At 24.2% G+C, this 12,408-nt stretch overlaps 1 protein-coding gene across 1 annotated transcript in view; it reads left to right on the forward strand.

Annotated features, from left to right (window-relative positions):
* Nucleotides 1-12,408, forward strand: part of LOC117171403 (muscle-specific protein 20-like) — a 313,553-nt gene that overhangs the window by 23,484 nt on the left and 277,661 nt on the right. The gene's annotated exons all lie outside the window — the stretch shown is intronic.

A 12,408-nucleotide genomic window follows, 5' to 3' on the forward strand; every position in this document is an offset into this window, starting at 1 on the left:
TTACGAATTATAAAATATCCGAACTAGAAAATTCCCGCAATTAAATAATTGTTTTGAAAAACATTTTTATTGATTAAAAATACAATGATAAAATATTTGTATTAAAGAATTTTTTCGACGTTTAAAGTGTTTTTAAAGCATGTTTTGAAAATAAGATAGCAATGATACCATGAAAATTATATAAAAAATTAATTAAAAAAAATTTGCGCCTAAAATGAAAAATAATTCTCTCTTAATTTTCTCCGTACCGAATCACGTATTTTCTAAACAAACTTTGCAGGATAAACAGTTCGATTTTTAAGAACTTTTTTAAAAAATACTATGCACATCTTAAACCAAAATTTTTTATCCAGGTATATATATATATATATATATATATTTTAATTATTGTTGTTTTAAATTCAAACAATAGTCTTAAACACTTTAAACATTACCATTTTTACTTTCGTAAAAATCTTTGATTATTTAATTTATAATAAATAAATATTATTTGATAAAAAAATATTTTTTTCATTGCTTAAACTCGGGAATTTTCTAGTTCGGATATTTTTTAATTCAGCAATTTTCTGTCGGGAATTTTCAAATTTGGAAATATTATAAACTATGAGGAATTTTATCATTCGGGATTTTTCAATTTAGGAATTTTTAGATTTGGCCAATTTTATAATTACGGCAAATTTATTATCATTATTATTTATATATTAAGAAGGGGACGACTGAAAACCCCCGAAAAATAAAATTCCTGAATATAAAAAAAATTCCCGTATATCAGAAAATTCCCGAGATTATAAAATTCCCAATGATAAAACTCCTGAATTATAGAATATTCAAACCAGAAAAATCCCGCAATTAAACAATTAATTTTTCTTATATAGCATTTATTTATAGAACAGTACAATTTTTTCAATTTTTTCAATTTCAGAAACTTTATAAATTATGATGAATTTTGTCATTCAGGGGTTTTTTAATTGTTTAAATTCTGGAATTTCAAAGTGTTGGATATTTTATAATTTGAATATTTTCAAATTCGATGATGTTCTAAACTGTTCAAGAGAATTTTATTATTCGGGAATTTCGCAATTAGAAATTTTCATATTTCGGCAATTTTATAATTTCGGGAATTTTGTATTTCTAATAATTTTTTCTGGAATTTTGTTTTCAGAATTTTTTAGTCGTCCTGTTCCGAGCAGAATTTTTTAAATCAATTTTTACAAATTATTTAAAAATATTATAATTCGGATACTTTTACAAAATATTACAAAATATTACAAAATATTACAGTTTTTCTATAGTAATTTATTGTATTTAAGAAAATAATCTCCACCACCTGAGTATTAAAAAATGTAATTTAAGGGGAAAAAATCGTTTTTTTTTTTGAGATTTAAATATTTTTCTTATAGATGTATGTAAGTGATCCTCAGAGAAAAAACGTGTTAAGATTCTAAATGTATCATTTGAAACTGCAGTTTCCTGTTATTCTTTTTCGAAGTATCTATTTCATCGAAGTTGAAAATAGGTTCAATTTTAAAAGGTAATTTTGAAATTTGGTTTCCTCATCTTGATATATAATGATTTTTATAAATTGGTTTCTTAATTCACTAACAGATTTGCTAATTTTAGAATTATTATTATTGTTAATATTATTGATAAGTATATTCAGAAACCCTTAAAAAATAGAGATACTTTTATAAATTTCATTTGATTAGAATGAAAGAAACACAAGAAAATATAATTGAGTAATATTTTTATATTTGATTAGACTTCTGAAAATTTTTTGATATTTTACGATATTTTTATCTTGATTTTTATTTACGATATTTTATATTTTCCTTGATCGATTAAATATTTGCAGAATTAATTTTATCAAAATAACTTTTAATTTTTTAGATCTGGATATTAACCGGGTCAACTGAAAAATCCCAAAAAATAAAATTCACGAATAATAAAATTTCCAAAATTATAAAATTGCCGAAAATTAAAAATCCCCAATTAGAAAATACCCTAATAATAAAATTTCCGACAGAAAATTTCCGAATGATTAAATATTCGATCTAGAAAATTGTCGAATTTAAACAAATATTAAAATTTTGTTTTAATAAATATTATTTATTTATTAAAAATACAGGTATTAAATATTTGTATTAAAACAATTTTATTTTTAAAGGTTTTCAATTATATTTTGAATTAAACATAATAATAATTTTAAAAAATGTTTAAAAACTAAATTTAAAAACAGGTGCGCTTCGGACGAAAAAATGAATTTTTCCCTAAATTTTCTCCACCCCTTTAAATTAAATTTAATAAAAAATATTAATTAAATTCAAACAATAATTTTAAAAGCAGTTGAAAAATTTTTTTAAATCCCTAATAATAATATTTGATTATTTTATAATCAATAAATAAATTATATTTAACGAACAAATATTTTTCAATTCTTCAAATTCGAAAATTTTCTAGTTCAGATATATTATTCGATAATTTTCAAACGTGAATGAAATAACTGAAAATGCCGAAAAATAAAATTCCCAAATAATAAAATTGCCGAAAAATAAAAATACCGAATTGAAAAATTCCCGTATATTGAAATTCGCGAAGATTTTTCAATAAAATAATTGATTCCTTGACTAAACCAGTAGAATTTTCAACAAAAAATGTAAGTTTCAACCAAATATAGTGTAATTTTCCAATAAAATAGTTAATTTTTCCACCTAAAATAATGAATTTTCAACAAAATAGTTTAATTTTTCACCAAAAAAGGATTACTTTTTATCAAAATTGTTGAATTTTGAACAAAATAATTTATTTTTCATTGAAATAGTGTGATATACATACAACAAGATGTTTTTTATACCAAGGACCTAAATTTTATACCAAAAAAGACGATTTCTCAACAAAATACATGGATCTTCAACCAAATTGCAGTCTATTTTTGAACAATAAGAATATTTTAAAGTAAAAATATTTTTATTACATTTTTATTTAAAACAATTAGTTATTGACAGCAACAAAAAGAAATTTCAATAAAATAGTTCAATTTCCAACAACAAAAAAACGATTTTCCAACAAAGTAGTTTAACTTTATACCAATTAGTTAAATTTTCAACAAAAATGATGAATAATAATTCTCAATAAGAAATTTAATAATTGGTATTTCAAGTAAAAAGTATTTTAATTTGAAATCAAAACTAGTTGAATTAAACCAAAACGGGCGAATTTTCAACTAACTAGTTAAATTTTGAACCAATTAAGATTTTGCAGGCAAAAAAGAAAAGGTGTCAACCAAATTTTCAAAGACTTAAGATTTTTTAACAAAGTCGTTGATTCCTTATCCAAAACAGTAAAATTCTCAATACGAATTTATGGATTTTTAACAACAAATTTAATTTTCAATTAAATAGTTTAAATTTTCACCATAATAGTTAAATTTTCAACCGAATAGATTAATTTTCTTTAAAAATAATTAATTTTTAACGAAAAAAAGTCTACAGCAAAAAATAGTTTTAACCAAAAAAATTAGTTTTTTAACCAAGTATTTCAACTTTAAACCAAAAAGTTGAATTTTCAATAATCGCCTAATCGCACATTATTACTATTATCTATCGTAATTAAAAATTGTATCTAATAAATTTTTAACGCTTCATGTTTAATAAAAAATGTTATAAGTCTTCTGGATGTAAGTATCAGTAAATTATATTTTGGAAAATGTATTTTATTTTAACAATGAATTTCAGTGCACAATAAATTCCTCAAATTTCTGAAAGAGGTCGACACACGATGAAGAAACTCAATTTTTATGTGTCTCAACCTCAAAATATAGTTTCTCAGCTCAGCTATATATTAGACAGCTGATGTAAATCTCACATTTCACTGTATGGAAAACACATCTATTTTCCATTTATAAATTAAAGAACTTAGTCGATTACATTACACAACTCGTGATCTATTTTTTGAGATTTTTTCAAATTCACATAAAAAAATTAAATAATTCACAAAATTCACGACATTGTAAAACTCCTGGACAAAAAATTCTCGAAATGATAAAATTGCGGAAATAAAAAAATCCTGAATTGGGAAATTCCCGAATAATAAAAATCCCAAAAGTTTATGATATTAACGATTTTATAAATTCGCGTAAAATAACATTCCCGGGGGACTACAGAAAAATCCCGAAAAATAAAATTCGCTATACTGTAAAATTCCACGAATAATAAAATTGCCGAAAAATAAAAATACCAATTTGTAAAATTCCCGGATAATAAAATTATCGAATAATAAAATTGCCGAATTATAAAATTCCTGAAATTGAAAATTCCCAAATAATAAAATTCACGACATTTTATAATATTACCGAATTGGAAAATTTCCGAATAATGAAATTCCCGGCAGTTAATAATATTGCCGAATTGGAAAATTCCAGAAGAATAAAATAACCGTCAGAAAATTGCCGAATTATAAAATATCTGAATTATAAAATTCCTGAATTGTAAAATTAAAAAAATTAAACAATTATAATTTTTTAATAAATATATTTGATTGATGCAGTGTATAAATCCAGCAACTCCGTAGCTGTAAGCTAAATTCTCATTTTTTGAACTTGAAAATTGGATTTTTTTAGAACTTCGAAATTTGACCAAATTTGCCCCTCGAACCAAAAAATCACTCTATTTTCATCGTGCTTTATAAATTTTTTCAATCAAAATATATATAAATTTAAAAATCGATTTTTGCGAACGCTTTTTTTATTTTTTTATAACATTCTATGCACATTAAAAAAATGTGTCACCCAGAAATATTTTATTTAAAATTATTGTTGATTTAAATTCAAACAATTTTCCAAATTCTAAAAATTAAAAAGAATTGAAAAAATCTTTCATTATTGTATTTGTAATCAATAAAATATATTTATAAAAAATTGTAATTGTTTAATTACACGGATATTTTATAATTATATATTTTAATACACTATAATTTTTTAATTCGGAAATTTTCTATCGAGTATTTTATTATTCGGCAATTTTCCAATTCGGTATTATTATAAACTGTCGTGAATTTTATTATTCGGGAATTTTACAAATCGGTATTTTTATTTTTCGGCAATTTTATTATTCGCGAATTTTAATATTCGGGAATTTTACTGTGTCGGGAATTTTATTTTCCCGGATTTTTCAGTCGACCCCAGGAAATTTTATTTCATGGGAATTTATAAAATCGTTAATTTCATAATCTTTTGGAAATTTTATTATTCGGGAGTTGCCCATTTCAGGATTTTTTTATTCCGGCAATTTTATCATTCCGGGAATTTTTTTGTCCAGGAATGTTATCATGTCATGAATTTTGTGAATAATTTAATTTTTTTTTGTAAATTAAAAAAAAATCTCAAGAAATAGATCACGAGTTGTGTAATGTAATCGACGAAGTTCTTTAATTTATAAATGGAAAATAGATGTGTTTTTTATTCAGTGAAATGTGAGATTTACATCAGCTGTCTAATATATAGCTGAGCTGAGAAACTATATTTTGAAGTTGCGATACATAAAAATAATTTTCTTCATCGTGTGTTGACCTCTTTCAGAAATTTGAGGAATTTATTGTGCACTTAAATTCATTGTTAAAATAAAATACATTTTCTAAAATATAATTTACTGATACTTACATCCAGAAGACTTATAACTTTTTTTATTAAACATGAAGTGTTAAAAATGTATCAGATTGAATTTTTAATTACGATAGATAACAGTAATAATGGGCGATTAGGCGATTGGGTTGAACATTCAACTTTTTGGTTTAAAGTTGAAATACTTGGTTAAAAAACTAATTTTTTTGGTTAAAACTATTTTTTGCTGTAGACTTTTTTTCGTTAAAAATTAATTATATAAACGGAAAATTAATCTAGTTGGTTGAAAATTAAACTATTTTAGTGGAAAATTAAACCATTTGGTTGAAAATTAAATTTTTTGTTAAAAATCCATAAATTCGGATTGAGACTTTGACTATTTTGGGTAAGGAATAAACTATTCTGTTGAAAAATAGTCTTTTTAGGTTGAAATCAACTGGTTTTGATTTAAAATGAAAATATTTTTCTTTTCAAATATAAAATATTATATTTTTTTTAAGAATTCATCTTTTTATTGTTTAAAAGAATATTCCTAAGTCTTTAAAATTTGCTTGACATTTTTTCTTTTTTCCTTGAAAAAATCTTAATTGGTTGGAAATCGAACTATTTTGTTGAAAATTCGTCTGTTTTGGTTGAATTCAACTAGTTTTGATTTCAAATTAAAATAATTTTTACTTGAAATATCAACTATTACATTTCTCATTGATAATCATTATCAATACTTTTTGTTGAAATATTAACTAATTGGTATAAAGTTAAACTATTTCGTTGAAAAATCATTTTTTTGTTGTTCAAAATTTAACTATTTTGTTAAAATTTCTTTTTTGTTGTTCTTAATTTATTATTTTAACTAAAAATATAGTAAAAATATTTTTGGTTAAAAATATTCTTATTCTTGAAAAAAAGATTACAATTTGGTTAAAAATCCATGTATTTTGTTGAAAAATCGTCTTTCTTGGTAGAAAATTAAGGTCCTTGAAGCAAAAGACATCTTTTTGTATTATATTAAACTATTTCAATATAAATTTAATTATTATGTTCAAAATTCAACAGTTTTGATAGAAAGTAATTCTTTTGGTGAAAAATTAAACTATTTTGCTGGAAAGTTGAACTATTTGGTTGAAACTCACCTTTTTTGTTGAAAATTCTACTGGTTTAGTCAGGGAATCAATTATTTTAATGAAAAATCCTCTTTTAAGTTTGAATTCAACTGATTTTGATTTAAATTGAAACTATTTTTAGGTTGAAAGAAAAAAAGGTATTCGATTTTTGTTAAGAATTCTACTTTTTTGTTTAAAAATTCAACTGCAAAGTTTAGAGTTGATCTACATTGTTAACAATTTTCTATTTTTGTTTGAAAATTCACCATTTTAGTTAAAATTTATTTCTTCGGGGGAAAATTTAAATATTTAGTTGAAAACTGGTTTCTTTTGTTGCTTTAAAATTAATTTTGTTAAAAGAAAATGTAATGATCCTATTTTTAGTAAAAAAATGCTTCGAGTAGAAAGTTGAACTTTTTTTTCGAAAATTCATTTTTTGGATCGGAAATTCAAGACTTTGAATGACATTTTTTTTCACAGAGTACGAAATATTTCTTGCATGATTGGAAATTCATCTCTTTTGGTAACAATTTAATATTTTTTTTATAAAAAAAGGCGAATGTTTATTTGAGAATTTATCTACTCGGTATAATATTGAAATTTTTTTATTTAATCTTTTTTTAAATTCATTTCTTCGGTTGAGGATTTAAATATTATGTAAAAATTTCATTTTTCGAATATAAAAATTATGTCTTTTAACTGAAAATTAAATTATACCAGTTTTGGTTGAAAATTTATCTTTTTTCGTTGAAAATTCTACTATTTGTTTCAAAACTCACTTAACTTGTTGAAAATATGCGTATTTATTTTTTAATTCCGCTATTTAGTTAGAAATTATTTTTTTCCTTTAATTCAACAATTTTGTAAACAAAGCAAGTATTTTTGTGAACAATTCAACTGCTTTGTTGAAAAATCTTTTTTCTTGTTAAAAACTAATTATTTGTAATAAAAATTTAATTAAAGTACTTTTTATTAAGAGTATTGTTGTTGTTAAAAACTACACTACTATTGGGTTGAAAGTCGAGGTAGATTGTTGAAAATGTGTTTTTTGCGGTAGAAAAGTAATCTTCGTATGGTTTAAAACATCACATTTTTCTTAAGTTATGTTATTGTTTGAAAATTAATTTATTTTAAAATGAAAATTTAAGTATTGAGTTTTTTGTTAAAAATACATCATTTAGGGTTGAGAGTTCAACTGTTTTTTTGTGAATTCAGTTTTTTGCATTAAAAGTTCAAGATTGGGATATTTTTTTCCTTAGTGATTAAAAAAATCTTTTTGCATGGTTGAAAATTCAAATCTTTTGTTGAAAATTCGACTGTTTGGTATGAAAATTAATTTTTTAGGCAGAAATTTAATTTTTTTTGGTAAAAAATGCACATTTTTTAGTGAAAAATGAACCACTTGGTTTAAAATGAAGCAATTTTGTTAAAAAATCATTTTTTTTATTAACAAATTCCTATTCTACTATTTCAAATCTTTTGTTGAAAATTCGACTGTTTGGTATGAAAATTAATTTTTTAGGCAGAAATTTAATTTTTTTTTGGTAAAAAATGCACATTTTTTAGTGAAAAATGAACCACTTGGTTTAAAATGAAGCAATTTTGTTAAAAAATCATTTTTTTTATTAACAAATTCCTACTCTACTATTTAATAGAAAATTCACGTACAATGTTGAACATTTAAAATTCAACAATTTTGTGAACAAGGTACTCCTTTTGGGTGAAAATTATAAGGATTTTGTTAAAAATTCGAACATTTTGGTGAAAAATTAACCTATTTTGTTGCAAATTGACTTTTTTGTTGAAAATTTAACCGCTTTGTCGGCATCTTGTTTGGTTAAAATTGGTTTGTTTTTGTGAACTATTCAATTATTTCGTTGAAAATTCATCATTTTGGTTACAAATACATTTTTTTTGTTGAAAATTCATTTTTTTAGGATTGATAATTATTGTTTTCATGAAAATTTCACCGCTGCAATTTTTATGAATCTGAGTTATCAAAAATGTATCAGATAACATTTTTATTTATGTTGGACGTTAGTTAACAATTGTAATGGGCGATTAACTAATAACTATAATTATAGCAACATATTGTTCTATTAAACGTTTTACTTTCGAGGAAGTGAAAATACGGAGAAGCTAAGTTAGTCCGAGGGATCGTTTGCTTTTAGATCGTAATTAGATTGCAATATGGGTCATAATAACCAAAGCGTGTTTCAATTTTAGCACGTCTCGTATTCTGGAAGAGGCAGTTGATTAATTAATGGAACATAAATTTGGTTGCTCTTTTAGTTCATAAACGAGGTCAACGCACTCTTAAAAAATTAACTTTTTCCCCTACTTTCCTCTTTTCCTTTCTTAGAAAAGAATTTCTCTTCTTTCCCTGTTTTTGAGAAAATTCCCTTCTTTTTCCTTTAACAGTAAATTTATCAGTAAATTTTATTTTCTAATTTCAGTCATTGAATGAATTCTAGCTAAGAATCATTTAAATTTACTTATGATTTAGTAAGTTTGATTGACTCATCAGTAAACAAAATAATTGATGAATAGGTAGAATTCAGTCATCGATTGGAATTAATAAAAAATTGAACTAATTAAAATTTACAGAACAATACAAAAATCTAACAATTTTTGGTTCAAAGATCATTATTTTCCCCCAAGACTTGCGTTACTTGATTGTTGACGTCAGCGTGAAATAAATGGGCATTTAGTTCGCTAGAGAACTAAGTAATGTCATGTGCACCCGTCAGGTACTCATTCTCCCTGCAACTGCGCATGCGCCAGGAATCACTTCTCCCTGCAATTTAGATTCTTCTGAACGAGCATCGCATATTCGCTCGTTCCGGCCTGCGGAGATTGGGGAACGCATCGTGTGCAACGAGTGGCGTACGTCGATTGCTAATTCATCAACTTATGACTTGCCGCGCGAGCGTGGGCAGCGTGGCAAACTTCAGACTTCTTGACAATAGACTCTGCATTCCACTTGTTCAATCTACTATTGATTCTTTCAAATTATAGAACAACTTTTTGACCAACACCTACGCGAAAAAAACGACTTTTTCGTTTAAAAGTTGTAGGAAAAATGGGCGATTTCTCAATCGTTGACGTAAGCGTTGAAAAATAGCATGTTTTTTGTCACTAGTGAGGAAAATTTTTCTAAAAAGTGCGACAAATTACGTGGAACAGTGGGAGAAAGTGATGATCTGTCGTGAATGTGTGATTGAATAAGCCGTCGCGTTGCGCAATCTACAACTCAGATGGGCGCTTTGCAACAGCTACAATAAATTGAGAAATCGCTAACCTTACCAACTTTTTCAGACGAAAATATCTAAAATTTTCCGTAGATAAGAGACAAAATAGTATCTTACACTCGTGGACAATGTTTAATTCTGAACTCGCATTCTTGCCGCGCTCGCTTTGCTCGCGCTTTAGATGACTGCTCCTTCACAATAATTGACCATTTTCCCCATTCTTAGCACAATATACTATTTTTTAGAGATTTGATTTTTGACCCGACAGCTATCTCTAAACATTAAATCAATTATTTACCTTCAGGTCAAATTAATTTGAGATTTTATTCAATTTACCCTCAATAGTTTTAAGATTAAATGTATTAAATTTGTTTGGATATGAATAAAATTGGTCTCAATTTAAGGCATTATTATCGCAATTTCAGAATTAAATCTTAAATTCAGGCAAATTTTAATTAGAAGTACTTTAGTTAAACATTCAGAATAATTTTAGTTGAAAATTTATTTTTTCTTCCGAAACTAAACCCATTTGGTTAAGAATTATATTCCCTTGTTAAAAATGCATCGTTTTGGTTTCTATTCTAGTTGATCTATTCCAGTATCGATTCCAGTTTAAGATTCATAATTTTATTTGAAAATTCATCACCTTTGTTGGTATTTTTTAAAATGTTATTGGAAAATTAATATTTTAAACTGAAAAATTAACAGTTGAATTTTTGGTTAAGAACTAACCTTTTTAGTTAATTAAACTATTTGTTTAAAAATTCATCTTTTCCGTTGAAAATGAAAATACTTTAGTTGAATATTAATCATTTTAATTTAAAATTCATTTTTTTGGTTTATATATTAATCTATTCTAGTTGTAGATTCATCATTTTGGTTAAAAATTCGTCACTTTAATCGAAAAATTGACTTTTGTGGTAAAAAATTAATCTGCTTAATTATTTAATACATTAATTTTTTTTGATAATTCAAGTATTTTAGTTAAATATTAATAATTTTAGTTGAAAATTCATCTTTCTTCTTGAAAAGAAAACTACTTTGTTAAAAATTAAATTCTCTCGTTAAAAATGTATCTTTTTGATTTATAATTTTTCTATTACGGTTGAAGATTCATCGTTTTAATTAAAAATTCAATACTTTGGTTGGAATTTTTTCAGTTTTTTTAAAATTAATCGTTTTAACTGAAAATTCAACAGTTGCATTTTTGCTTAAAAACTCACCTTTTTAGTTCATTGAAAATTGATCTTTTTCAGTTGGAAATTAAATTTTTTGATTGAGAATTCATGTATTTTTTCGAAAAATTGACTTTTGTGGTAGAAAATTAATCTTCTTAATTGTTTAAAACATTAATTTTTGTTTGATAATTCAAGTACTTTAGTTGAATATTATTAATTTTAGTAATTTAGCAATTTTCGCTTAGAATAAAGAAAGGCGCATTTTTTAAAAACTTTCCACTTTTTGTCCAATTTTTAATTAGAGTGAGGTAATAGTTAACTAATGTTAACAAGAATAATCATTTTAACAATTCACTACTATTGTTAATAATATTATCTTTAAAAAATGCTAGAAAGTTGCAGTTTTTTCAAAAAATTTCCACTTTTTCTCCAATTTTCAATTAGAGTGAGGTAAGTAATTAATTAAAGTAAAAAACAATTTATTATTGTCTCTAATTATATTCGATTTGAATAATGCAAGAAATTTGCGGTTTCTTCTGAAATTGTAAACTATTTGTCTACTTTTCACTTGGGAGTACGTCAATAATTAATTGTAGATAATTGTAAACAATAAGCATGTTTGTGAAGTTAAATTAATTATTATATAATTAGGTAAAAAGTGGACAAAAAGATTAAAATGTCAGAAATTAATTATTGCCTCGCTCATCTAATTGAAAATTTAACAAAAAGCGCGACTTTTTGGTAATATTATAAGAAAATATAATTATAAATAATAATAAATCATTTTAACAATTATTTTGTTAAATATAATTGATTATTGCTTTGACCTAACTCAAAAGTTAAAAGTAAGTTGAAAATTTCAGAAAAAATTTCTAAGAAACAATTACTGAAAACAATTACAAATTATTTAAACAATTTATGTGAATACTTAATTAGCAGTATAAAGTTAAATAAATATTTTTTCTGTTAAAAGTCTTTTTTTTTAAACTGAAAATGTGACTATATCATTTTTAGTTGAAAATTTAACTATTTTGTTGAAAATCCGTTTTTGTTTTTTTTTGTTGAAAATTAATCTATTTTTAGTGGATTTTTTTTTTTTGTCATTAGAAAATTAATGGTTTGAAAGTGCATGTTTTTGGTTAAAAGTATATTAGTTTAGTCGAAAATTCATATACCAGGTGTATACATATGAAACCGGTATTGCCATTTAGCGGCCAGTAGGCACACTTGTAGGCACTGTCGGAACTTACCATTTGTGCTAATTG

The sequence above is a fragment of the Belonocnema kinseyi genome, chromosome 4 (genome assembly GCF_010883055.1).
Source record: "Belonocnema kinseyi isolate 2016_QV_RU_SX_M_011 chromosome 4, B_treatae_v1, whole genome shotgun sequence".
NCBI classification, from domain to species: domain Eukaryota; kingdom Metazoa; phylum Arthropoda; class Insecta; order Hymenoptera; family Cynipidae; genus Belonocnema; species Belonocnema kinseyi.